At 41.7% G+C, this 25,586-nt stretch overlaps 2 non-coding genes across 2 annotated transcripts; both read right to left on the bottom strand.

Moving 5' to 3' along the window:
* Window positions 1-236: 236 nt before the first annotated feature.
* LOC148207868 (small nucleolar RNA R71) lies at window positions 237-343 on the bottom strand. Its single transcript, XR_015787614.1, has one exon. It is a non-coding gene; the product is annotated as a small nucleolar RNA R71 (small nucleolar RNA).
* Window positions 344-10,856: 10,513 nt separating this feature from the next.
* On the bottom strand, window positions 10,857-10,963 carry LOC148207867 (small nucleolar RNA R71). The gene has a single exon (XR_015787613.1). It is a non-coding gene; the product is annotated as a small nucleolar RNA R71 (small nucleolar RNA).
* Between the last annotated feature and the right edge of the window lie 14,623 nt (window positions 10,964-25,586).

The following is a 25,586-nucleotide window of genomic DNA, read 5'->3' as shown; positions in this document are numbered from 1 at the left end:
TTTGGAGGGCAGGAACATGAGGATCCACATGATCATCTGAAATCATTCATTTAAATAGCAAATGCATTTCGATTACCTGGTATAACAGACGATGCTCTGAGACTAACACTTTTTCCATTTTCTTTGAAGGACCAAGCTAGAGCATGGCTCAATGCATTTCCACCGGGATCCATCACCACATGGGGGTCGTTAGTGGAGAAGTTCTTAACAAAATTCTTCCACCTACTCGCCACGCTGATATCAGAGAGGAGATCATCTCCTTTAGACAGTATGATCGTGAACCTGTTCACGAGGCGTGGGAGAGATTTAAAGAACTAATCAGGAAATGTCCGAACCATGGCTTGCCGGCATGCATCCAGATAGAACATTTCTTTAGAGGCTTAGATCATCCTACTAAGATGATGCTAAACAATGCTGCCAACGGAGCCTTTACAAAAAGACATTCAACGAGATAGTTGACATCCTAAATGACTTAGCTTCACATAACGAACTATGGTGTTCGCAAAGATCTAGGGCAGCACCAAAGAAGCAAGATCCAGCTGGAGTTTTGGCTCTGGACATTGCGACCTCGATGCAAAAAGAGATGGTTACAATGAACCAGAGGCTGAAAGAGATGGCATTGGAATAAAAAATCCATTAGCCACGCCGATACAACCTGTGCAGTCGGATTATTGCACTCCTGCCCCTGTTTGCCAAGTCAACGATCTCATTTGTTCATTTTGCAGTGAAAACCATATTTATGATAATTGTCCACATAACCCTGCTTCTGTTTTTTATGTAGGACATGGGAACAATAGGAACTTTAACCCATATTCGAACACCTACAACCCAGGTTGGAGGCACCACCCTAATTTCTCATGAGGAGGACAAGGAGGTTCGAGCGGTTTTAATCAAGGGCAGAGCCAACAGAACAAGCAGCCCTATGTTCCACCTACACAACAATACATCCCACCACCGCAACAGCAGTACAATCAGAGAACACAGACTCCACCAGTTCAAAATAACAACTCAAATCTTGAGAATATGATGAAGGAGTACATGGCCCGAACCGACGCAGTGATACAATCCCAAGCGGCATCAATAAGGAATTTCGAGACCCAATTGGGACAACTTGCCAATGAATTGAAGAATAGACCACAAGGTTCTTTTCCAGGCCATACTGAATTACCAAAACGAGAAGGGAAAGAACAGTGCAAAGCTGTCACCCTCAGGAGTGGATTGGCATATGATGGACCAACAATGCCAACAACAGATGTACAGATTCCGTCCACTGAACCAATTGTAAAGATACCAGAAAATCCAACAACACCAGAAAAAGAAAATATTAGAAAAGGTAATGAGGACACCCCGAGTGTTCCTCCACAGGTACAGCCTTCTTTTACCCCTACTCCCCCGTTTCCACAAAGATTAGTAAAGAAAAATAATGATTCCCAGTTTAGAAAATTTTTAGATATTTTAAAACAACTGCATATAAATATACCATTAGTAGATGCTCTAGAACATATGCCAAATTATGCTAAGTTTTTGAAAGATATAGTTTCTAGGAAGAAAAAAATAGGAGAGCATGAACTGGTAGCCATGACAAAATGTAGTAGTGAGGCTGTAGGCAGCCCGCTGCCCATGAAATGTAATGATCCTGGCAGTTTTACCATTCCATGTTCCATAGGAGGAAAAAACTTAGGTAGGGCATTATGTGATCTAGGCGCTAGCATTAATCTTATGCCATTATCAGTTTTCAAATCTTTAGGCATAGGAGAAGCTAGACCTACTACAGTTACCCTCCAACTAGCAGATAGATCTATCATAAGACCTGAGGGAAAGATAGAAGATGTTTTAGTCTAGGTGGACAAATTCATTTTCCCTGCGGACTTTATCATTCTAGATTGCGAGGCAGACTTAGACGTTCCCATTATTTTGGGAAGACCATTTCTAGCCACTGGGGATACAGTTTTTAATGTAAGGAAGGGAGAAATTACAATGAGGGTAAATAATGAAGAAGTTAAATTTAACGTTCTAGACGCCATGAAATTACCAGGAGACTTTGAAGAGTGCTCTGCTATAAATAGCTTGAATCCTATTATGTTTGATGAGTTTTATGACTTATTAGTTACAGAGATTGAAGAAGAGCTTGATAAGATAGCAGAAGGACCAGAAGATGTGGCTAGTCCTATTGAAAAAATACAAAAAGAAGAATGCAAGTCGTTACTTCCGTCCATAGTGGAACCACCCACGTTGGAGCAGAAGCCATTGCCGTCGCATTTGAAATATGCGTATCTAGGGGATAACGACACTTTACCAGTTATTATAGCTTCCAATTTATCACCTACTAATGAATATTCTTTATTGCAGATTTTGGAGAAGCACAAAAAGGCCATTGGATGGACGATAGCAGATATCCGAGGGATAAGCCCGGCCTTTTGCATGCACAAAATTCTATTGGAAGAAGATGCTAAGAACTCTATTGAGAGTCAAAGGCGGTTGAACCCGAAGATGAAAGAGGTTGTAAGGAAAGAAATTCTTAAATGGCTTGACGCCGGTGTTATATACCCAATATCCGACAGCAGCTGGGTAAGCCCAGTACAGTGTGTACCAAAGAAAGGGGGTATAACCGTGGTGGCCAACGAGGAGAATGAGCTCATCTCAACCCGAACTGTGAGCGGGTGGAGAGTTTGCATTGACTATCGCAAACTCAACAAGGTAACAAAGAAAGACCATTTTCCTCTCCCGTTTATTGACCAGATGCTCGACCGTCTGGCAGGTAAGGATTTCTATTGTTTTTTAGATGGATATTCGGGTTATAATCAAATTACTATTGCTCCAGAAGACCAAGAGAAGACAACATTTACGTGTCCGTATGGTACGTTCGCTTTTAGGCGAATGCCCTTTGGACTATGCAATGCACCCGCGACTTTTCAGAGGTGTATGATGGCCATCTTCTCTGACATGGTAGAAAATATTCTAGAAGTTTTTATGGATGACTTTTCTGTTTTTGGAAATTCTTTCGACGCTTGTTTAGTTAATTTGGAGAGAGTATTGGAGAGATGTGAACAAACAAACCTAGTCCTAAATTGGGAGAAGTGTCATTTCATGGTACAAGAGGGTATTGTTTTGGGTCACAAAATTTCCAAGCAAGGAATAGAGGTAGACCACGCTAAGATAGACATCATTTCAAAGCTACCTCCTCCTACAAATGTCAAAGGGATTAGAAGTTTTTTAGGGCATGGGGGATTTTACCGCCGCTTTATAAAAGACTTTGCTAAAATTTCTAAACCCTTGTGTCAATTGTTAGAACATGATAGACCATTTGTTTTTGATGATGACTGTTTAAAATCATTTGAAATGTTGAAAGTTGCTCTAAGTTCAGCCCCTATAATTATCGAACCTAATTGGGATTTACCTTTTGAGCTCATGTGTGATGCCAGTGATTATGCAATAGGAGCTATGTTAGGACAACGTAAAAACAAGATCTTGCATCCTGTGTATTATGCTAGTAAGACTCTGACCGGTGCACAACTCAATTACACTACTACTGAAAAGGAACTGTTAGCAGTTGTGTTCGCCTTTGATAAGTTTAGGTCTTACTTGATAGGCACAAAAGTCATTGTTTTTACTGACCATTCTGCTTTAAAATATTTATTTGCTAAAAAAGATACTAAACCACGTTTGATACGGTGGATTTTGTTACTTCAAGAGTTTGATATTGAAGTTAGGGACAGGAAGGGTACTGAAAACCAAGTTGCTGATCACCTGTCTAGATTGGAATCCCCGCTCTGTGATGATGGAACTGTTATACGTGAACAGTTTATTGACGAGCAACTCTTGCGAGTTGATTCAGTTCCGTGGTATGCCGATATAGCAAATTATTTGGTAAGTCGAATAGTTCCTTATGAGTTCAACAAGCAACAGGTAAAGAAATTTTTAAATGAAGTTCGATTTTATCGTTGGGATGAGCCTTTTTTATATAAGCTAGGACCTGACAATATCTTACGCAGGTGTGTCGCAGAAGAAGAGCACGAGGCGATATTAGACGCTTGTCATATGTCTCCATATGGAGGACATTTTGCAGGACACAAAACCGCAGCCAAAGTTTTGCAAAGTGGGTTCTTTTGGCCCACTCTGTTCAAAGATGCACATAAGTTTGCCCAGGTTTGTGACAAATGCCAACGGACAGGTAATATATCTAAACGCCACGAAATGCCTCAAACCCCGATCCTGGAGATTGAAATATTTGATGTGTGGGGTATAGATTTTATGGGTCCATTTCCATCTTCTAATGGTAAGCTTTATATATTGTTAGCAGTAGATTATGTTTCGAAATGGATAGAAGCCATTGCAACTGCTACCAATGATTCCAAAGTTGTCATTCGTTTTCTGCAAAAGCACATTTTTACGCGTTATGGAACCCCGCGTTGTCTGATAAGCGATGGGGGGGCTCATTTTGTGAATAGGTCTATGCAAAAGTTGCTGACTAAATACAATGTGCGTCATAGGGTTGCAACAGCATATCATCCTCAGTCGAATGGGTTAGCCGAAATATCTAATAGGGAGATAAAAAACATTTTAGAAAAAACTGTAAATCTTAACCGTAGGGATTGGTCTTTTAAGCTTGATGATTCACTTTGGGCATATAGGACAGCATTTAAGACTCCCCTCGGCATGTCCCCCTATAGGCTAGTTTTTGGAAAAGCATGTCATTTGCCTCTTGAGCTAGAATATAAAGCATTTTGGGCTACTAAGAAATTAAATTTTGATTTGTTGGCTGCAGGTGAAGCGAGGAGGAAGTTACAATTGTTGGAATTAGAAGAACACAGGCACTTTTCTTATGAGAATGCTAAGTTGTTTAAGGAAAAAACTAAACAGTGGCATGATAGGCGTCTTCGGCCAAACAATCTTCAAGAAGGTGATCTGGTTCTGTTATTCAACTCTAGGTTGAAACTTTTCCCTGGAAAACTTAAGTCTAGATGGTCTGGTCCCTTTCAAATTTTTAAAGTCTACCCATATGGGGCAGTGGATCTAGTTGACTCTAAGGGAAATGTTTTTAAAGTAAATGGGCAGAGACTTAAGCCGTATTTTGGAGAACCAGTGGATAGAGGAAAAACCTCTATTCAACTTTCAGGTCAATAAATTTTTGCGAAAAATGTTTTTCCTTCTTATCCGTTTGGAAAGAACAAAAGTAAAGGAAGGAAATTTTTGTATCTTACATTCTTTTTGTCTAATTATAAAAAGTTTTGCTTATTAAGAATGTTTGTGGAAAACGTTGAAAAACAAAAAGAAAGAATGAAAAAAAAAAAAAAAAAACATTGAAAAAATTTTACGCAGGCGCCTGGCGCCTGCCCTTTGCGAAAATAAATCACGCAGGCGCCTGGCGCCTGCCCTGTTTCCCAGCAGTTCGAGTTTCGTTTTCCTTCACGGTTTGGGTTTTAATTTTCGATAGCATGGGCTTTATTTTGGGTCAAACATTAATCCTCTATGATTTAGCTTTAAGAACTTCTCTTCAAACTCAAATTTTGTTTCCCTAATCCTATTTTGTATTCAAATTTGTTTTCTTTTCCTTTTAGGTTTAGGAAACTTGGTTGAACTTAAATGTCAATCCCTCTCCATTTAGGATTTAGTTTTGGGAAGCTTTAAATAGACCCATTGCCTAAGCTTTACAACTCCACCAAAACCCACACAACTCTCTTCTTCCCCTTGTTTTTTTCGAAAAAAAACCCACTCCCTTCATCACCCTTGTTTTCGATTTTCAGCCACCAAAGAGAAGAAGAAATTTCCAGCATTTGCTTACATCTATGGCTTCTCTTCTCAACATACTTCACTTCCTACCTCTTCCACTCAAGCTCCAAATGCCACAAGCATTCCTTTTCCACCATTGGAGAACTTCCAACACCACATGGGTTCAGATTCTAGGCTAGCTGCTGTTAGGGGAGGAAACCCGCTTCAAACATTTGAATGTCCTCCATCCCAAGCTCCTACACAACATCCTATAATGAGCCCACATGGTTATGTTAATTTTCAGCAACTACCCACCTTTAATATACCTCAAAACAGTGAGTTTAGGGCTGAAAATCCTCAACAACTTCCTCCAATGATCAATCCGGGTATGTACCAACCGTTTATGTTTAACCCGGTTCCTTCATATCATTTTCCCTTGTCCCAAATGCAAATTCCAGCTAGTGTTCATCCTTATGGAATGCCAAACCCATCTACTCTATTTCCTAGCCTTCCACCTTATTATGGAATGGGTCATTGGGTACCTCCAACCAATTATGGGATGCTTTCACCTAGGGTTCCCCCACCAGCTCAACTTCCATTCCTAGAAAGAGGACCTCAAGCACCCCAATTGCACCCTAACATATCGAGTACCTTCAACATGGGACAACTAAAACCCTTAGAGCCTCCTAGGATGCCAACCCAATCAATATGCCAATGGATGCAGGAGATGAGCATGGAGGAGAGCAAGAGAAGAGCCACAGCCATAGGCTAGAGCCCGGGGTTTCGGTAGGACAAAAGAGGAAGGGCAAGGAGGTTATGATAGACCCAGAAATTGAGGAAGATGGGAGTAGTAGGCGTCTGACGCCTAAGGATTCATCTATGGAGAACAGGGACGAGGAGCAGTTTTATTCATCTCCATTGATTATTACACCAGAAGATGGTAATGATGATTTTCTACTGGTTTCACGAGGACATTGTTCAAATATGCCAGAAACAGAGGATACCGAGAATGAAGTGGTGAGAACAGATACTCAGGATAGGGCATTGCTGGTTTATGCCATGCTAAAGGGCATAGATGTGAATTATGGAGAATTGATCAATACCAGTATCCATGAGTGTGCCCACCGGACACGTGGTAAGCTTTATCACCCACGTTTGGTCACTTCTTTATGCTTACGACAAGGTGTACAGCTCCCTGAGGATCAAATTAAGAGAGATGCCCCAATTGTGGAAGAGAAGAATATTCGGCGTATTATCGCCCATGCGTTACAAAGAAGGGAAGGTACTGGGATGTCTCCTACATCGGAGATCCGTCGTCTTCGAGAGGAGAACCAACAGCTGCGAGATCAGGTTCGAGAAGTCGTGCAACATATCTACAACTTAAGGGCTTCATTGGATTTTGCGGTTTTACCTTCATGGCCTCCAGCGCTAGCTGCTATCCTTGGTCATCCATCTCCCAGTACTGACACTGATCCTAGTCCACAACCTCCGACTTCATGAAGGGGAGGTTCCTTCTTTGCTATTTTTTGTTTTTTTTTTTGGTTATGACGTAGTTTGCATATTCTAGCATTACTACGCATGTTTTTTTGTATTGATTATGTTTCGAGCTCAGTTGAAGCATGAATAAATTAGTATCGTTTATCTTCTGATCACTTAAAATATGCCTTCACTTAACCTTAGTTTAGCTTTTCAAATGCCTATTTTGAAGCATCTGTGCTGTGCATGTGATTTCATGTCGATGATGATTATAAGAGATTGTTGAGTTTTCTGTTCTATGCCTGACTAAGCTTTGAGCTATTTCCTTTGTTTATGTGATAAACTCATTTTCTTTTATGTCTTTTTGATCTTTACAGACTTTAAGCTTTTTCTTTGCCCCTATATAGGAAGTCCTTGTCCTTTTTACTGTTAAGCCTTTTTCATCCGATGCAAAAGTCTTTTCCCAGTGAGGACACTGTCTCTCTTAAGTTTGGGGGGGGACAGTCGTTGTATCAGTCGTTGTTTCAGAAAGATAAAGTGTTATTTATATTTGAAAAATCATGCTATTTTCTTTTGAAAAAGAGTCAGTTGGAAAGAAAGAAAGTGTTGAAAAGCACTTAGCTTAAAAACCGAGAAAGAAAAAGAAAAAAAAAAGAAAAAATAAGAGAAGACAAAAGTTGCAAAAGAGTAAAAAAAGAGTCTTTGTCAAAGAAAATAAGAGTGGGGAAAAGACTTGTGTTAGAAAGAAAAGAGCGGTAAAAACAATGAGAGTTAAAGAAAATGTATTTATGATTCCCGAGTCCTACTGTAGACACCCATTTAGTTTTAGGTTGGGTGTTGACTTTGAAAATAGCAGTAAGGATGGTGATAAGTGACTTCGTGTTTCTCATTGTCGTCGTTTTATGACCTAGCTGTTAGTTTCAAAGTCTTTCTACGAGTAGCTGTGGTTGAAACCGATGTTAGTGTGTGGAAACCTCAGGGGCTAGTAGCCGGTCTTTCAGATGTAAAAGTCTTAGTGTAAGAAGGGAGTGTGCAGATTCCTTAGGGGTATTTGAAAACGTTTTCTGTTTTTGAAAGAGAAAAAAAAAGATTTTGAAAGAAAAAGTTTTTATCATTTCAAACTTGGTTTATAGTGACTAAGTTTACAAAGGCAATAGAATGGTAGGCTTTGACATCTTTTCCCTGAGACAATTTATGATTGAACATCTCGGTTGCTTTTGCTTTTCCTTGTCCATGTGTTAGAAAGCTGATTAAAGTTGCTAAGTTTTGCTTGAGGACAAGCAAAAAGTTAAGTTTGGGGGTGTGATTACGCTTGTTTACATGCGTAAAAAGAAGGTTTTAGATGCTGTTTTTACTATGTTTCGGCTTTGTTTCGGATTTTTCTCGATCATTTGAGTTCCAATTCATGCAAAATTCATATACTATGGTTTGTGGATGGCTTATGTTGTATTTATGACATTTTAGGACCATTTGGGAGTGCAAATTAATCAAAAGAAGCAAAAAGACGAAAAAGTTACATGGGAGGCGCCAGGCGCCTGGGATGCCTGCAGAAAAACAGGTTTTCTTCCAACTTTGCCCTTAATGAAACGCGTCTTCCAATGCGTTTTGGTGGTTCCAACCGATGCATACGTGTAGAAGAAGTGTTCCACTATCAGTTTGAGCACGATTTGGTCAGTCAAAGGAGTTGGAAATGGGTGATTCACCATCGTTTTAGGACCTACCTAACCAATTCTGCACAGCTATAAATTCCAGCAACTTCTCCACCAAATTCATCAAGCCTTGCTTCCTTCTCTTGATCATTTTTAGTGTTTCTTTGTTGCTTTCTAAGTACTTTTGAGTTGCTTTCATTAGTTGCTTTTGGTTTTTAAATCCCGAGTACTTTACATTCTTTTATTGAGCTTTGTTTTGTTTCCATTTGTACTTAGTTATTTTCTACTTATTCAAATATATAAAAATCTAGCACTTTGCTTATCTTCTCTTTGCCTTTACTTTATTTTTAGTTAAGAGAGTTGTGTTTTTGGAGGAAAGAGCACGTGACACTCTCCCTTGCTTGAAAGAGAAGGGCGAAGCTCTCAATCCCGATAAAAACTCTCCGTTAGTTAACTTTTGTTTTTCACACATGCATTCCACATTCAACCATTTTACTTGCTGTATTTTCTTCAATATGTCTTTGTAAATTCCCGTCTCTAGCCCGGTTATGGATAGTTAGCCTTTTATGTCTAAAAAGGGTTTGCTAAGAAGTAGTGTTTTTACTTTCCATTCATTGCTCAACATGTTTTCCCAAAAAGTTAGGATTTAGAGAAGGCCACTGTAAGTCTTAACAAGTCAATACTGAAAAGGTTGCTTATTTGCATTGTTGAGTGGTTAAACCGAGGAGAGGAGCGCCTTAGACATAAGGGTTCCGCTTAAGTAGCCTAGACATAGGACCTTAACCCGAGGTTGCGACTATTTCCATCCTAAAACTAAGATATATCTCATAATAGACATATTAGGGAATGTCTTAGGACTTTGAACTTGCTTAGACATAAGTAAAGTGAGAAGCGTAGTCGTTAGTTTCTAAAGTAAAATGCATATTATCCTTAGCATGTCCTTGATTCTTTGTTGGCTAACTTGAAGTAATTCGGGCTAGGTTTTATTATTATAAGTCCAAATCCCAAATCCAAAACCATTATTTGTGACCACTTCCCATTTTACAAGAATCACTCATTTCAACATTCACTATTCTTTAAAACTTCAGAGTTTGGAAATTATTTAGAAGTCCTTGAGGATCGATACTTGGATACTCCATCCATTTTATATTACTCTGACAGGTGTGCGCTTGCATCTATATAATTGTTACCACGCTTAGTGCGTGCGTTCAGCATAAACGCCCAGTCAAGTTTTTGGCGCCGTTGCCGGGGACTTTAGTTTTAAAATTATTTTCAAATTCTTTTAGTTTTTATTTTTTGTGAATTGTTGTTGGGTGTAATTTCCATCCACCGTTTTTGTTCTATATTTTTGGTCGTTTATCTCACAAGGGTAAGTTAAAGTGCATGAGCACAAGATCTTTTCTTCTACCCCTTGACCCTGAGATTGAGCGGACCCTTCGAAAAACTCGAAAGGAGCAAAGACTTCGAAAACAACTAGAAAAGCAAAAAGAGAGAGAAGGTGAAATCAGTCCTGAAAGTGAGGTAGAGAGTACGAGCACATCAATGGCAGATATTCCACCTCGTGATCCGGTTGATCCACCTGCTGTTAACGGTAATATGAGGGATCATGCAAGAAATGATGAATTCAACCATATCCAGATGGCGGACAACAGAGACGTGGCAATGCGAGAATATGCCGCCACGGCTTTTCAGAACTTTGATTCAGGGATAGTCAACCCTATTCCAGCCCACGCAAACTTTGAGCTTAAACCAATGATGTTCCAAATGTTGCAGACAATTGGACATTTTGGAGGGCAGGAACATGAGGATCCACATGATCATCTGAAATCATTCATTTAAATAGCAAATGCATTTCGATTACCTGGTATAACAGACGATGCTCTGAGGCTAACACTTTTTCCATTTTCTTTGAAGGACCAAGCTAGAGCATGGCTCAATGCATTTCCACCGGGATCCATCACCACATGGGGGTCGTTAGTGGAGAAGTTCTTAACAAAATTCTTTCCACCTACTCGCCACGCTGATATCAGAGAGGAGATCATCTCCTTTAGACAGTATGATCGTGAACCTCTTCACGAGGCGTGGGAGAGATTTAAAGAACTAATCAGGAAATGTCCGAACCATGGCTTGCCGGCATGCATCCAGATAGAACATTTCTTTAGAGGCTTAGATCATCCTACTAAGATGATGCTAAACAATGCTGCCAACGGAGCCTTTACAAAAAAGACATTCAACGAGATAGTTGACATCCTAAATGACTTAGCTTCACATAACGAACTATGGTGTTCGCAAAGATCTAGGGCAGCACCAAAGAAGCAAGATCCAGCTGGAGTTTTGGCTCTGGACATTGCGACCTCGATGCAAAAAGAGATGGTTACAATGAACCAGAGGCTGAAAGAGATGGCATTGGGAATAAAAAATCCATTAGCCACGCCGATACAACCTGTGCAGTCGGATTATTGCACTCCTGCCCCTGTTTGCCAAGTCAACGATCTCATTTGTTCATTTTGCAGTGAAAACCATATTTATGATAATTGTCCACATAACCCTGCTTCTGTTTTTTATGTAGGACATGGGAACAATAGGAACTTTAACCCATATTCGAACACCTACAACCCAGGTTGGAGGCACCACCCTAATTTCTCATGAGGAGGACAAGGAGGTTCGAGCGGTTTTAATCAAGGGCAGAGCCAACAGAACAAGCAGCCCTATGTTCCACCTACACAACAATACATCCCGCCGCCGCAACAGCAGTACAATCAGAGAACACAGACTCCACCAGTTCAAAATAACAACTCAAATCTTGAGAATATGATGAAGGAGTACATGGCCCGAACCGACGCAGTGATACAATCCCAAGCGGCATCAATGAGGAATTTCGAGACCCAATTGGGACAGCTCGCCAATGAATTGAAGAATAGACCACAAGGTTCTTTTCCAGGCCATACTGAATTACCAAAACGAGAAGGGAAAGAACAGTGCAAAGCTGTCACCCTCAGGAGTGGATTGGCATATGATGGACCAACAATGCCAACAACAGATGTACAGATTCCGTCCACTGAACCAATTGTAAAGATACCAGAAAATCCAACAACACCAGAAAAAGAAAATATTAGAAAAGGTAATGAGGACACCCCGAGTGTTCCTCCACAGGTACAGCCTTCTTTTACCCCTACTCCCCCGTTTCCACAAAGATTAGTAAAGAAAAATAATGATTCCCAGTTTAGAAAATTTTTAGATATTTTAAAACAACTGCATATAAATATACCATTAGTAGATGCTCTAGAACAGATGCCAAATTATGCTAAGTTTTTGAAAGATATAGTTTCTAGGAAGAAAAAAATAGGAGAGCATGAACTGGTAGCCATGACAAAATGTAGTAGTGAAGCTGTAGGCAGCCCGCTGCCCATGAAATGTAATGATCCTGGCAGTTTTACCATTCCATGTTCCATAGGAGGAAAAAACTTAGGTAGGGCATTATGTGATCTAGGCGCTAGCATTAATCTTATGCCATTATCAGTTTTCAAATCTTTAGGCATAGGAGAAGCTAGACCTACTACAGTTACCCTCCAACTAGCAGATAGATCTATCATAAGACCTGAGGGAAAGATAGAAGATGTTTTAGTCCAGGTGGACAAATTCATTTTCCCTGCGGACTTTATCATTCTAGATTGCGAGGCAGACTTAGACGTTCCCATTATTTTGGGAAGACCATTTCTAGCCACTGGGGATACAGTTTTTAATGTAAGGAAGGGAGAAATTACAATGAGGGTAAATAATGAAGAAGTTAAATTTAACGTTCTAGACGCCATGAAATTACCAGGAGACTTTGAAGAGTGCTCTGCTATAAATAGCTTGAATCCTATTATGTTTGATGAGTTTTATGACTTATTAGTTACAGAGATTGAAGAAGAGCTTGATAAGATAGCAGAAGGACCAGAAGATGTGGCTAGTCCTATTGAAAAAATACAAAAAGAAGAATGCAAGTCGTTACTTCCGTCCATAGTGGAACCACCCACGTTGGAGCAGAAGCCATTGCCGTCGCATTTGAAATATGCGTATCTAGGGGATAACGACACTTTACCAGTTATTATAGCTTCCAATTTATCACCTACTAATGAATATTCTTTATTGCAGATTTTGGAGAAGCACAAAAAGGCCATTGGATGGACGATAGCAGATATCCGAGGGATAAGCCCGGCCTTTTGCATGCACAAAATTCTATTGGAAGAAGATGCTAAGAACTCTATTGAGAGTCAAAGGCGGTTGAACCCGAAGATGAAAGAGGTTGTAAGGAAAGAAATTCTTAAATGGCTTGACGCCGGTGTTATATACCCAATATCCGACAGCAGCTGGGTAAGCCCAGTACAGTGTGTATCAAAGAAAGGGGGTATAACAGTGGTGGCCAACGAGGAGAATGAGCTCATCTCAACCTGAACTGTGAGCGGGTGGAGAGTTTGCATTGACTATCGCAAACTCAACAAGGTAACAAAGAAATACCATTTTCCTCTCCCGTTTATTGACCAGATGCTCGACCGTCTGGCAGGTAAGGATTTCTATTGTTTTTTAGATGGATATTCGGGTTATAATCAAATTACTATTGCTCCAGAAGACCAAGAGAAGACAACATTTACGTGTCCGTATGGTACGTTCGCTTTTAGGCGAATGCCCTTTGGACTATGCAATGCACCCGCGACTTTTCAGAGGTGTATGATGGCCATCTTCTCTGACATGGTAGAAAATATTCTAGAAGTTTTTATGGATGACTTTTCTGTTTTTGGAAATTCTTTCGACGCTTGTTTAGTTAATTTGGAGAGAGTATTGGAGAGATGTGAACAAACAAACCTAGTCCTAAATTGGGAGAAGTGTCATTTCATGGTACAAGAGGGTATTGTTTTGGGTCACAAAATTTCCAAGCAAGGAATAGAGGTAGACCACGCTAAGATAGACATCATTTCAAAGCTACCTCCTCCTACAAATGTCAAAGGGATTAGAAGTTTTTTAGGGCATGGGGGATTTTACCGCCGCTTTATAAAAGACTTTGCTAAAATTTCTAAACCCTTGTGTCAATTGTTAGAACATGATAGACCATTTGTTTTTGATGATGACTGTTTAAAATCATTTGAAATGTTGAAAGTTGCTCTAAGTTCAGCCCCTATAATTATCGAACCTAATTGGGATTTACCTTTTGAGCTCATGTGTGATGCCAGTGATTATGCAATAGGAGCTATGTTAGGACAACGTAAAAACAAGATCTTGCATCCTGTGTATTATGCTAGTAAGACTCTGACCGGTGCACAACTCAATTACACTACTACTGAAAAGGAACTGTTAGCAGTTGTGTTCGCCTTTGATAAGTTTAGGTCTTACTTGATAGGCACAAAAGTCATTGTTTTTACTGACCATTCTGCTTTAAAATATTTATTTGCTAAAAAAGATACTAAACCACGTTTGATACGGTGGATTTTGTTACTTCAAGAGTTTGATATTGAAGTTAGGGACAGGAAGGGTACTGAAAACCAAGTTGCTGATCACCTGTCTAGATTGGAATCCCCGCTCTGTGATGATGGAACTGTTATACGTGAACAGTTTATTGACGAGCAACTCTTGCGAGTTGATTCAGTTCCGTGGTATGCCGATATAGCAAATTATTTGGTAAGTCGAATAGTTCCTTATGAGTTCAACAAGCAACAGGTAAAGAAATTTCTAAATGAAGTTCGATTTTATCGTTGGGATGAGCCTTTTTTATATAAGCTAGGACCTGACAATATCTTACGCAGGTGTGTCGCAGAAGAAGAGCACGAGGCGATATTAGACGCTTGTCATATGTCTCCATATGGAGGACATTTTGCAGGACACAAAACTGCAGCCAAAGTTTTGCAAAGTGGGTTCTTTTGGCCCACTCTGTTCAAAGATGCACATAAGTTTGCCCAGGTTTGTGACAAATGCCAACGGACAGGTAATATATCTAAACGCCACGAAATGCCTCAAACCCCGATCCTGGAGATTGAAATATTTGATGTGTGGGGTATAGATTTTATGGGTCCATTTCCATCTTCTAATGGTAAGCTTTATATATTGTTAGCAGTAGATTATGTTTCGAAATGGATAGAAGCCATTGCAACTGCTACCAATGATTCCAAAGTTGTCATTCGTTTTCTGCAAAAGCACATTTTTACGCGTTATGGAACCCCGCGTTGTCTGATAAGCGATGGGGGGGCTCATTTTGTGAATAGGTCTATGCAACAGTTGCTGACTAAATACAATGTGCGTCATAGGGTTGCAACAGCATATCATCCTCAGTCGAATGGGTTAGCCGAAATATCTAATAGGGAGATAAAAAACATTTTAGAAAAAACTGTAAATCTTAACCGTAGGGATTGGTCTTTTAAGCTTGATGATTCACTTTGGGCATATAAGACAGCATTTAAGACTCCCCTCGGCATGTCCCCCTATAGGCTAGTTTTTGGAAAAGCATGTCATTTGCCTCTTGAGCTAGAATATAAAGCATTTTGGGCTACTAAGAAATTAAATTTTGATTTGTTGGCTGCAGGTGAAGCGAGGAAGTTACAATTGTTGGAATTAGAAGAACACAGGCACTTTTCTTATGAGAATGCTAAGTTGTTTAAGGAAAAAACTAAACAGTGGCATGATAGGCGTCTTCGGCCGAACAATCTTCAAGAAGGTGATCTGGTTCTGTTATTCAACTCTAGGTTGAAACTTTTCCCTGGAAAACTTAAGTCTAGATGGTCTGGTCCCTTTCAAATTTTTAAAGTCTACCCATATGGGGCAGTGGATCTAGTTGACTCTAAGGGAAATGTTTTTAAAGTAAATGGGCAGAGACTTAAGCCGTATTTTGGAGAACCAGTGGATAGAGGAAAAACCTCTATTCAACTTTCAGGTCAATAAATTTTTGCGAAAAATGTTTTTCCTTCTTATCCGTTTGGAAAGAACAAAAGTAAAGGAAGCAAATTTTTGTATCTTACATTATTTTTGTCTAATTATAAAAAGTTTTGCTTATTAAGAATGTTTGTGGAAAACGTTGAAAAACAAAAAGAAAGAATGAAAAAAAAAAAAAAAAAAACATTGAAAAATTTACGCAGGCGCCTGGCGCCTGCCCTTTGCGAAAATAAATCACGCAGGCGCCTGGCGCCTGCCCTGTTTCCCAGCAGTTCGAGTTTCGTTTTCCTTCACGGTTTGGGTTTTAATTTTCGATAGCATGGGCTTTATTTTGGGTCAAACATTAATCCTCTATGATTTAGCTTTAAGAACTTCTCTTCAAACTCAAATTTTGTTTCCCTAATCCTATTTTGTATTCAAATTTGTTTTCTTTTCCTTTTAGGTTTAGGAAAACTTGGTTGAACTTAAATGTCAATCCCTCTCCATTTAGGATTTAGTTTTGGGAAGGCTTTAAATAGACCCATTGCCTAAGCTTTACAACTCCACCAAAACCCACACAACTCTCTTCTTCCCCTTGTTTTTTCGAAAAAAAACCCACTCCCTTCATCACCCTTGTTTTCGATTTTCAGCCACCAAAGAGAAGAAGAAATTTCCAGCATTTGCTTACATCTATGGCTTCCTCTTCTCAACATACTTCACTTCCTACCTCTTCCACTCAAGCTCCAAATGCCACAAGCATTCCTTTTCCACCATTGGAGAACTTCCAACACCACATGGGTTCAGATTCTAGGCTAGCTGCTGTTAGGGGAGGAAACCCGCTTCAAACATTTGAATGTCCTCCATCCCAAGCTCCTACACAACATCCTATAATGAGCCCACATGGTTATGTTAATTTTCAGCAACTACCCACCTTTAATATACCTCAAAACAGTGAGTTTAGGGCTGAAAATCCTCAACAACTTCCTCCAATGATCAATCCGGGTATGTACCAACCGTTTATGTTTAACCCGGTTCCTTCATATCATTTTCCCTTGTCCCAAATGCAAATTCCAGCTAGTGTTCATCCTTATGGAATGCCAAACCCATCTACTCTATTTCCTAGCCTTCCACCTTATTATGGAATGGGTCATTGGGTACCTCCAACCAATTATGGGATGCTTTCACCTAGGGTTCCCCCACCAGCTCAACTTCCATTCCTAGAAAGAGGACCTCAAGCACCCCAATTGCACCCTAACATATCGAGTACCTTCAACATGGGACAACTAAAACCCTTAGAGCCTCCTAGGATGCCAACCCCAATCAATATGCCAATGGATGCAGGAGATGAGCATGGAGGAGAGCAAGAGAAGAGCCACAGCCATAGGCTAGAGCCCGGGGTTTCGGTAGGACAAAAGAGGAAGGGCAAGGAGGTTTTGATAGACCCAGAAATTGAGGAAGATGGGAGTAGTAGGCGTCTGACGCCTAAGGATTCATCTATGGAGAACAGGGACGAGGAGCAGTTTTATTCATCTCCATTGATTATTACACCAGAAGATGGTAATGATGATTTTCTACTGGTTTCACGAGGACATTGTTCAAATATGCCAGAAACAGAGGATACCGAGAATGAAGTGGTGAGAACAGATACTCAGGATAGGGCATTGCTGGTTTATGCCATGCTAAAGGGCATAGATGTGAATTATGGAGAATTGATCAATACCAGTATCCATGAGTGTGCCCACCGGACACGTGGTAAGCTTTATCACCCACGTTTGGTCACTTCTTTATGCTTATGACAAGGTGTACAGCTCCCTGAGGATCAAATTAAGAGAGATGCCCCAATTGTGGAAGAGAAGAATATTCGGCGTATTATCGCCCATGCGTTACAAAGAAGGGAAGGTACTGGGATGTCTCCTACATCGGAGATCCGTCGTCTTCGAGAGGAGAACCAACAGCTGCGAGATCAGGTTCGAGAAGTCGTGCAACATATCTACAACTTAAGGGCTTCATTGGATTTTGCGGTTTTACCTTCATGGCCTCCAGCGCTAGCTGCTATCCTTGGTCATCCATCTCCCAGTACTGACACTGATCCTAGTCCACAACCTCCGACTTCATGAAGGGGAGGTTCCTTCTTTGCTATTTTTTGTGTTTTTTTTCTTTTGGTTAATGACGTAGTTTGCATATTCTAGCATTACTACGCATGTTTTTTTGTATTGATTATGTTTCGAGCTCAGTTGAAGCATGAATAAATTAGTATCGTTTATCTTCTGATCACTTAAATATGCCTTCACTTACCTTAGTTTAGCTTTTCAAATGCCTATTTTGAAGCATCTGTGCTGTGCATGTGATTTCATGTCGATGATGATTATAAGAGATTGTTGAGTTTTCTGTTCTATGCCTGACTAAGCTTTGAGCTATTTCCTTTGTTTATGTGATAAACTCATTTTCTTTTATGTCTTTTTGATCTTTACAGACTTTAAGCTTTTTCTTTGCCCCTATATAGGAAGTCCTTGTCCTTTTTATGTTAAGCCTTTTCATCCGATGCAAAGTCTTTTCCCAGTGAGGACACTGTCTCTCTTAAGTTTGGGGGGGACAGTCGTTGTATCAGTCGTTGTTTCAGAAAGATAAAGTGTTATTTATATTTGAAAAATCATGCTATTTTCTTTTGAAAAGAGTCAGTTGGAAAGAAAGAAAGTGTTGAAAAGCACTTAGCTTAAAAACCGAGAAAGAAAAAGAAAAAAAAAAGAAAAAATAAGAGAAGACAAAAGTTGCAAAAGAGTAAAAAAGAGTCTTTGTCAAAGAAAATAAGAGTGGGGAAAAGACTTGTGTTAGAAAGAAAAGAGCGGTAAAAACAATGAGAGTTAAAGAAAATGTATTTATGATTCCCGAGTCCTACTGTAGACACCCATTTAGTTTTAGGTTGGGTGTTGACTTTGAAAATAGCAGTAAGGATGGTGATAAGTGACTTCGTGTTTCTCATTGTCGTCGTTTTATGACCTAGCTGTTAGTTTCAAAGTCTTTCTACGAGTAGCTGTGGTTGAAACCGATGTTAGTGTGTGGAAACCTCAGGGGCTAGTAGCCGGTCTTTCAGATGTAAAAGTCTTAGTGTAAGAAGGGAGTGTGCAGATTCCTTAGGGGTATTTGAAAACGTTTTCTGTTTTTGAAAGAGAAAAAAAAAGATTTTGAAAGAAAAAGTTTTTATCATTTCAAACTTGGTTTATAGTGACTAAGTTTACAAAGGCAATAGAATGGTAGGCTTTGACATCTTTTCCCTGAGACAATTTATGATTGAACATCTCGGTTGCTTTTGCTTTTCCTTGTCCATGTGTTAGAAAGCTGATTAAGTTGCTAAGTTTTGCTTGAGGACAAGCAAAAAGTTAAGTTTTGGGGTGTGATTACGCTTGTTTACATGCGTAAAAAGAAGGTTTTAGATGCTGTTTTTACTATGTTTCGGCTTTGTTTCGGATTTTTCTCGATCATTTGAGTTCCAATTCATGCAAAATTCATATACTATGGTTTGTGGATGGCTTATGTTGTATTTATGACATTTTAGGACCATTTGGGAGTGCAAATTAATCAAAAGAAGCAAAAAGACGAAAAAGTTACATGGGAGGCGCCAGGCGCCTGGGATGCCTGCAGAAAAACAGGTTTTCTTCCAACTTTGCCCTTAATGAAACGCGTCTTCCAATGCGTTTTGGTGGTTCCAACCGATGCATACGTGTAGAAGAAGTGTTCCACTATCAGTTTGAGCACGATTTGGTCAGTCAAGGAGTTGGAAATGGGTGATTCACCATCGTTTTAGGACCTACCTAACCAATTCTGCACAGCTATAAATTCCAGCAACTTCTCCACCCAAATTCATCAAGCCTTGTCCTTCTCTTGATCATTTTTAGTGTTTCTTTGTTGCTTTCTAAGTACTTTTGAGTTGCTTTCATTAGTTGCTTTTGGTTTTTAAATCCCGAGTACTTTACATTCTTTTATTGAGCTTTGTTTTGTTTCCATTTGTACTTAGTTATTTTCTACTTATTCAAATATATAAAAATCTAGCACTTTGCTTATCTTCTCTTTGCCTTTACTTTATTTTTAGTTAAGAGAGTTGTGTTTTTGGAGGAAAGAGCACGTGACACTCTCCCTTGCTTGAAAGAGAAGGGCGAAGCTCTCAATCCCGATAAAAACTCTCCGTTAGTTAACTTTTGTTTTTCACACATGCATTCCACATTCAACCATTTTACTTGCTGTATTTTCTTCAATATGTCTTTGTAAATTCCCGTCTCTAGCCCGGTTATGGATAGTTAGCCTTTTATGTCTAAAAAGGGTTTGCTAAGAAGTAGTGTTTTTACTTTCCATTCATTGCTCAACATGTTTTCCCAAAAAGTTAGGATTTAGAGAAGGCCACTGTAAGTCTTAACAAGTCAATACTGAAAAGGTTGCTTATTTGCATTGTTGAGTGGTTAAACCGAGGAGAGGAGCGCCTTAGACATAAGGGTTCCGCTTAAGTAGCCTAGACATAGGACCTTAACCCGAGGTTGCGACTATTTCCATCCTAAAACTAAGATATATCTCATAATAGACATATTAGGGAATGTCTTAGGACTTTGAACTTGCTTAGACATAAGTAAAGTGAGAAGCGTAGTCGTTAGTTTCTAAAGTAAAATGCATATTATCCTTAGCATGTCCTTGATTCTTTGTTGGCTAACTTGAAGTAGTTCGGGCTAGGTTTTATTATTATAAGTCCAAATCCCAAATCCAAAACCATTATTTGTGACCACTTCCCATTTTACAAGAATCACTCATTTCAACATTCACTATTCTTTAAAACTTCAGAGTTTGGAAATTATTTAGAAGTCCTTGAGGATCGATACTTGGATACTCCATCCATTTTATATTACTCTGACAGGTGTGCGCTTGCATCTATATAATTGTTACCACGCTTAGTGCGTGCGTTCAGCATAAACGCCCAGTCATAGCGCTTCAAGTACTCCGCGTTTCATGGATGCGAAAGCACTCTTCCTTCCAGGTCGGCCAGCATATATGTTCCAGGTCGGACTATGCCTTTGACTTCGAACGGTCCCTCCCAAGTTGGGTCAAGGGTGCCAACATGACTCTGAATTTTCCTTAAGACCAAATGTCCAACTTGGAAGCTTCAAGGTCGAACTCGGGTGTTGTAATGTCTGGCCATTCTGTTCTGATATTCTGCTAAACGCAGCTGGGCCATTTCCCTTTTCCCTTCCAACAAGTCCAGGTTAAGAAGTAGCTCCTCCTCGTTCCTTGCAGGGTCGTACTGCTCTACCCTGTCTGTTGGTATGCTGATCTCGACTGGCACAACAGCTTCGGAGCCAAAGGCTAGCGAGAACGGAGTTTCGCCAGTCGACTCTCTTGGGGTGGTGCGATATGACCACAAAACTTCAGGTAGCTCCTCGGCCCATCTTCCCTTTCTGGAGTCCAACCTTAGCTTGAGTCCTCGCTTTATGATCTTGTTTACTGCTTCAACCTGCCCATTTGCTTTCGGATGTGCAGGGGACGAACTGAGGTGGCTTATACCCAGTTTTCTGCAAAAGTCCTTGAACTTTGCATTATCAAACTGTTTTCCGTTGTCCGTCACAATAGCATTGGGTATGCCAAAACGGCACACGATATTTGTCCATATGAACGACGTGACCCTGGACTCTGTGATGTGAGATAGTGCATCGGCTTCGGCTCACTTAGTGAAGTAGTCCACAGCGACAACGGCGAACTTTGTTTGTCCTTTGCCCAGAGGAAAAAGGTCTTATGATGTTTACCCCCCACTGTGCGAATGGCCATGGGGACGAGATGGGGGGTGAGCGGTTCGAGAGGTTGATGGATGATGTTTGCGAAACGCTGGCAGTTGTCACAAGTTTTCACAAACTGCTTTACATCCTGCTCGACACTCGGCCAATAGTACCCTTGTCGAACCACCTTGGCCGACAGCGACCTGGCGCCAGAGTGGTTTCCACACACCCCTCATGGACTTCCCTAAGAATGTAAAGGCCCTCTTCAGGAGTCACACACTTGAGGAGAGGCAGGGAGAAGCCACGTCGGTACAATACTCCTTTTCGGAGTGTGAACCGAGCTGCTCTTCGCGTCATCTTCTTTTGCTCCTTCGGATCTTGCGGTGGGTTTCCTTTGATGAACTCTATGATTGGGTCCATCCAAGTGGGTGATGGAGTACCAACCTCCATTACATCTGGCTCCAAGATTGAAGGAGTGTCCAAGATCTCGACCGGGACCGATCTAGCCAGGTCGGTCTCATATGCTGATGCCAATTTGGCCAAGGCGTCCGCATTAGAGTTCTCAGATCTTGGAACTTGACTTACCTCGTAAGTCCCGAAATGAGCGAGGTACGATCTGACCTTGCTTATATATTTTTCCATTCGGGGGTCCTTTGTTTGGTATTCCTCCTTGATCTGATTTACAATTAGCTGGGAGTCACTAAAGACCTTAATGTGACTGGCCCCCAATCCTTTAGCAACGCGCAGGCCTGCTAGGAGTGCTTCGTACTCGGCCTCATTATTTGACGTCCGAACGTTGAATCGCAGAGCATATTCAAATCGCTCACCTCCTGGTGCGAGCAAGAGGATTCCTGCCCCGCACCCCCTCTCGTTAGAAGATCCATCAACGAAGATCGTCCACGGGAGGTCAGACTTGACCAACTGAGGTGGTGGAGTGAGCTCTGCGATAAAATCGGCCACTGCTTGCCCTTTAATCGCAGTTATGGGCTCGAACTGGATGTTGTACTCGCTCAATTCCAATGCCTACTTCATCAGACGCCCTGATGTTTCAGGCTTAAGGAAGATATTCTTCAGGGGCAAGTTTGTAAGTACTACGACCGTGTGCGTTTGGAAGTACGGCCTAAGTCTTTGGGCCAGGGTGACTAAAGCGAGGGCCAGCTTCTCCATTTGAGGATATCTGGTCTCGGCCTCAGTCATGGCCTTACTGGTGTAATAAACTGGGCTTTGGCTCACACCCTCCTGCTTGATTAGTGCCGAGCTGACGGCGCTAGCAGATACCGCGAGGTACAAATGGAGCTTTTCCCCTGGCAATGGCTTTGCGAGTAGAGGTGCCGAGCAAAGATAGTCTTTTAACTGCCCTAGCACTTGCTCACACTCTTCCGTCCATTCAAACGGTCCTTTCTTCCTAAGAACTTTGAAGAATGGAAGACATTTGTCCGTCGATCTTAACACGAACCTATTCAAGGCTGCAATCCTGCTATTGAGGCACTGAAGCTGCTTTAGAGTCTTGGGCGCCTCCATCTCGAGCACGGCCTTTATCTTCTCTGGGTTAGCCTCAATCCCACGGTTATTTACCATAAAACCAAGGAACTTTCCCGAGGAGACTCCAAAATCACACTTGGTCGGATTGAGCTTTATTTGATACTTGCGTAGCACTCTAAAGGCCTCGGTCAGATCGGAAAGATGCGACTTTGACTGCTTGCTCTTGACAAGCATGTCGTCCACATACACTTCCATATTCCGACCGATCTGCTTAGCGAACATTTTGTTCACCATCCTTTGGTAGGTCGCACCCGCATTCTTTAGGCCAAAAGGCATTACCTTGTAGCAGTACAGACCTTGGTCTGTAATAAACGCGGTATGATCTTGGTCTGGCAAATGCATTTTTATTTGGTTATATACGGAGTAGGCATCCATGAAGGTGAGCAGCTCGTGCCCGGCCGTTGCATCCACGAGCTGGTCGATCCTCGGAAGGGGGAAGCAATCTTTTGGGCATGCCTTATTTAGATTTGTAAAGTCCACGCACATCCTCCACTTCCCGTTGGATTTTTAACTAATACAACGTTAGAGAGCCACTCAGGATACAGAATTTCTCGTATATATTCAGCTTTAAAGAGTTTGTTTACTTCCTCAACGATTACATCACTCCTCTCCTTATTTACAGGTCTTCTTTTTTGCTTTACAGTCAGAATGATGGATCTATGTGAGGCGATGCACCATGATCTTCGGGTCGATGCCAGGCATGTCCTCGTGAGACCATGCGAAGACGTCCGAGTTAGACCTGAGGAAATTTATCAGTTCTTCCCTATCAGTGGCCCCCAGCTTGGTTCTTATGCTTACTTGTTTTTCGGGGCTAAGTAAAGGAACAAGCTCGAGCTCTTCTGTTGGCAGGGAGAACTGCCTTTTGCCTTCCTTGGGCAGGTCTGTCTCGGACCCTTGCAGCTTGCCACGATTGGTCTGCTCTTCCAGGGCGCATACAGCAGACCCTTTAAGCGCGGATGCATAGCATTCTCGCGAGGTCTTTTGCTCACCTCGGACCGTGCCCACTCCATTAGGGGTTGAGTATTTCAAGACTTGGTGCAGTGTGGAGGGGACGGCCCGAAATGAGTGGATAATGGGTCTCCCAAAAATGGCGTTGTAGGCTGATCTGCCGTCGATCACTACGAACTCGGCCATCTGCGTTACTTGGGTAGCCTCTTGTCCAATAGTGACCGGCAGGTCGATACACCCTTCAGGGGAGACCGACTCTCCAGAAAATCCAACAAAGGTGTTGGACTCTTCTTCAACTGAGACCTGGTCCAACCCAAGGCAAGATATGTTGGAAGGGACAAGATGTTGGTAGATGCGCCTCCATCAACCAATACTCTTCGGACCAAGACGTGGTCGATGAGAGGGGCTATTACAAGCGCGTCATTATGGGGCAAATGGACCCCCTCCAGATCGGTATCGCCGAAAGTGATGGAACCAGTTGGCTTCTGCTCCCTGATGATGCATACCTCACGCCTGGCCTCGCGAGCTAGCTTCTTCCTTTTGTTTTCGGTCTGGCCCCCACTCGGACCCTCGAAAATAGTGTTGATGACCGCAGGTCAATCATCCCGGCGAGGCGGCGTTCTTGAACGCTTCCTCTCTTCTTCCTTTTCGAACGAGTTAGACCTCGGTTTGCCCACAAATTTTTTGAAGTAGCCGTGTTGAATGAGGTCTTCAATCTGGCGCTTCAATTCCCAGCAACTTGTCGTATTATGGCCGTGATTGCAATGAAAACGACAGTACTTATCCTTGTTGCGCTTTTCTAGGTCCCCTCGGAGCTTCTCAGGTCGCTTGAAGAGCTTTTCCATTCCGCTTTCCTCGATGTTTGTGAGTATCTCGGAGATAGGGATGGTGGTCGGGGTATACCGTTCATAAGGTTGGCTCCGGCTGGGGCCGCTCTCCGACCTACGGTACTCCGTTCTGCTGGAGGAAGAGGACGATCCTTTATCTCTAGACTTTGAATCGGCCTTCCTCTTCTCTTGGGCCAATTTCTTCTGGTCGATCTGTTTTTCAGGTCGGTCGGTTTTGGTTCGGAGGAGCTCCTGCCCATCAATAACTTTCTTTGCCTTCTGTAGGACTTCGGCGAAGGTTGCCGGAGCCTCCTCTCCGAGCTTCACAGTGAGGGTCTCATCGGCCAGGCCGTGAGGAAGTAGCACATGACCGAATCATCGGAGCAGTGCACGACCTTCAGCTGCTCCTCCTGGAACCTTGTGACATACTCTCTTAGCGTCTCGCCTTCCTTCTGTCTAATGGTGGCGAGGTGAGTTGCTGTCTTTCTATCGTAATGCCGAGAGGAGAATTGACCATGAATTCCTTTCTCAGCTGCGAGTAGGTCGAGATCGACCTGACCGGCAGTCTCCGGTACCATAGGCGCGCGTTGTCGGTGAGCGCAATCTGGAAGGAGCGACATTTGATCGCATCCGTTGCCGCTTGAAAATCCATGAGGCCCTCGAAGACCTCAACATAGTCTTTGGGGTCCTTAGACCCATCATAGGGCTTCATGGTGGGAGTCTTGAACTTCAGAGGGATTGGAGCCTCCATAATATCCGAGGTGAACGGCGATTCTCCCAAGTCGCCATCGTCAAACGGGCTCTCC

The sequence above is a fragment of the Momordica charantia genome, unplaced genomic scaffold (genome assembly GCF_013281855.1).
Source record: "Momordica charantia cultivar OHB3-1 unplaced genomic scaffold, Mcharantia_2.0 BLBB01000045.1, whole genome shotgun sequence".
NCBI lineage: Eukaryota > Viridiplantae > Streptophyta > Magnoliopsida > Cucurbitales > Cucurbitaceae > Momordica > Momordica charantia.
The sequence above is the reverse complement of the archived record's forward strand: the minus strand, read 5'-3'. Positions and strand labels throughout refer to the sequence as shown.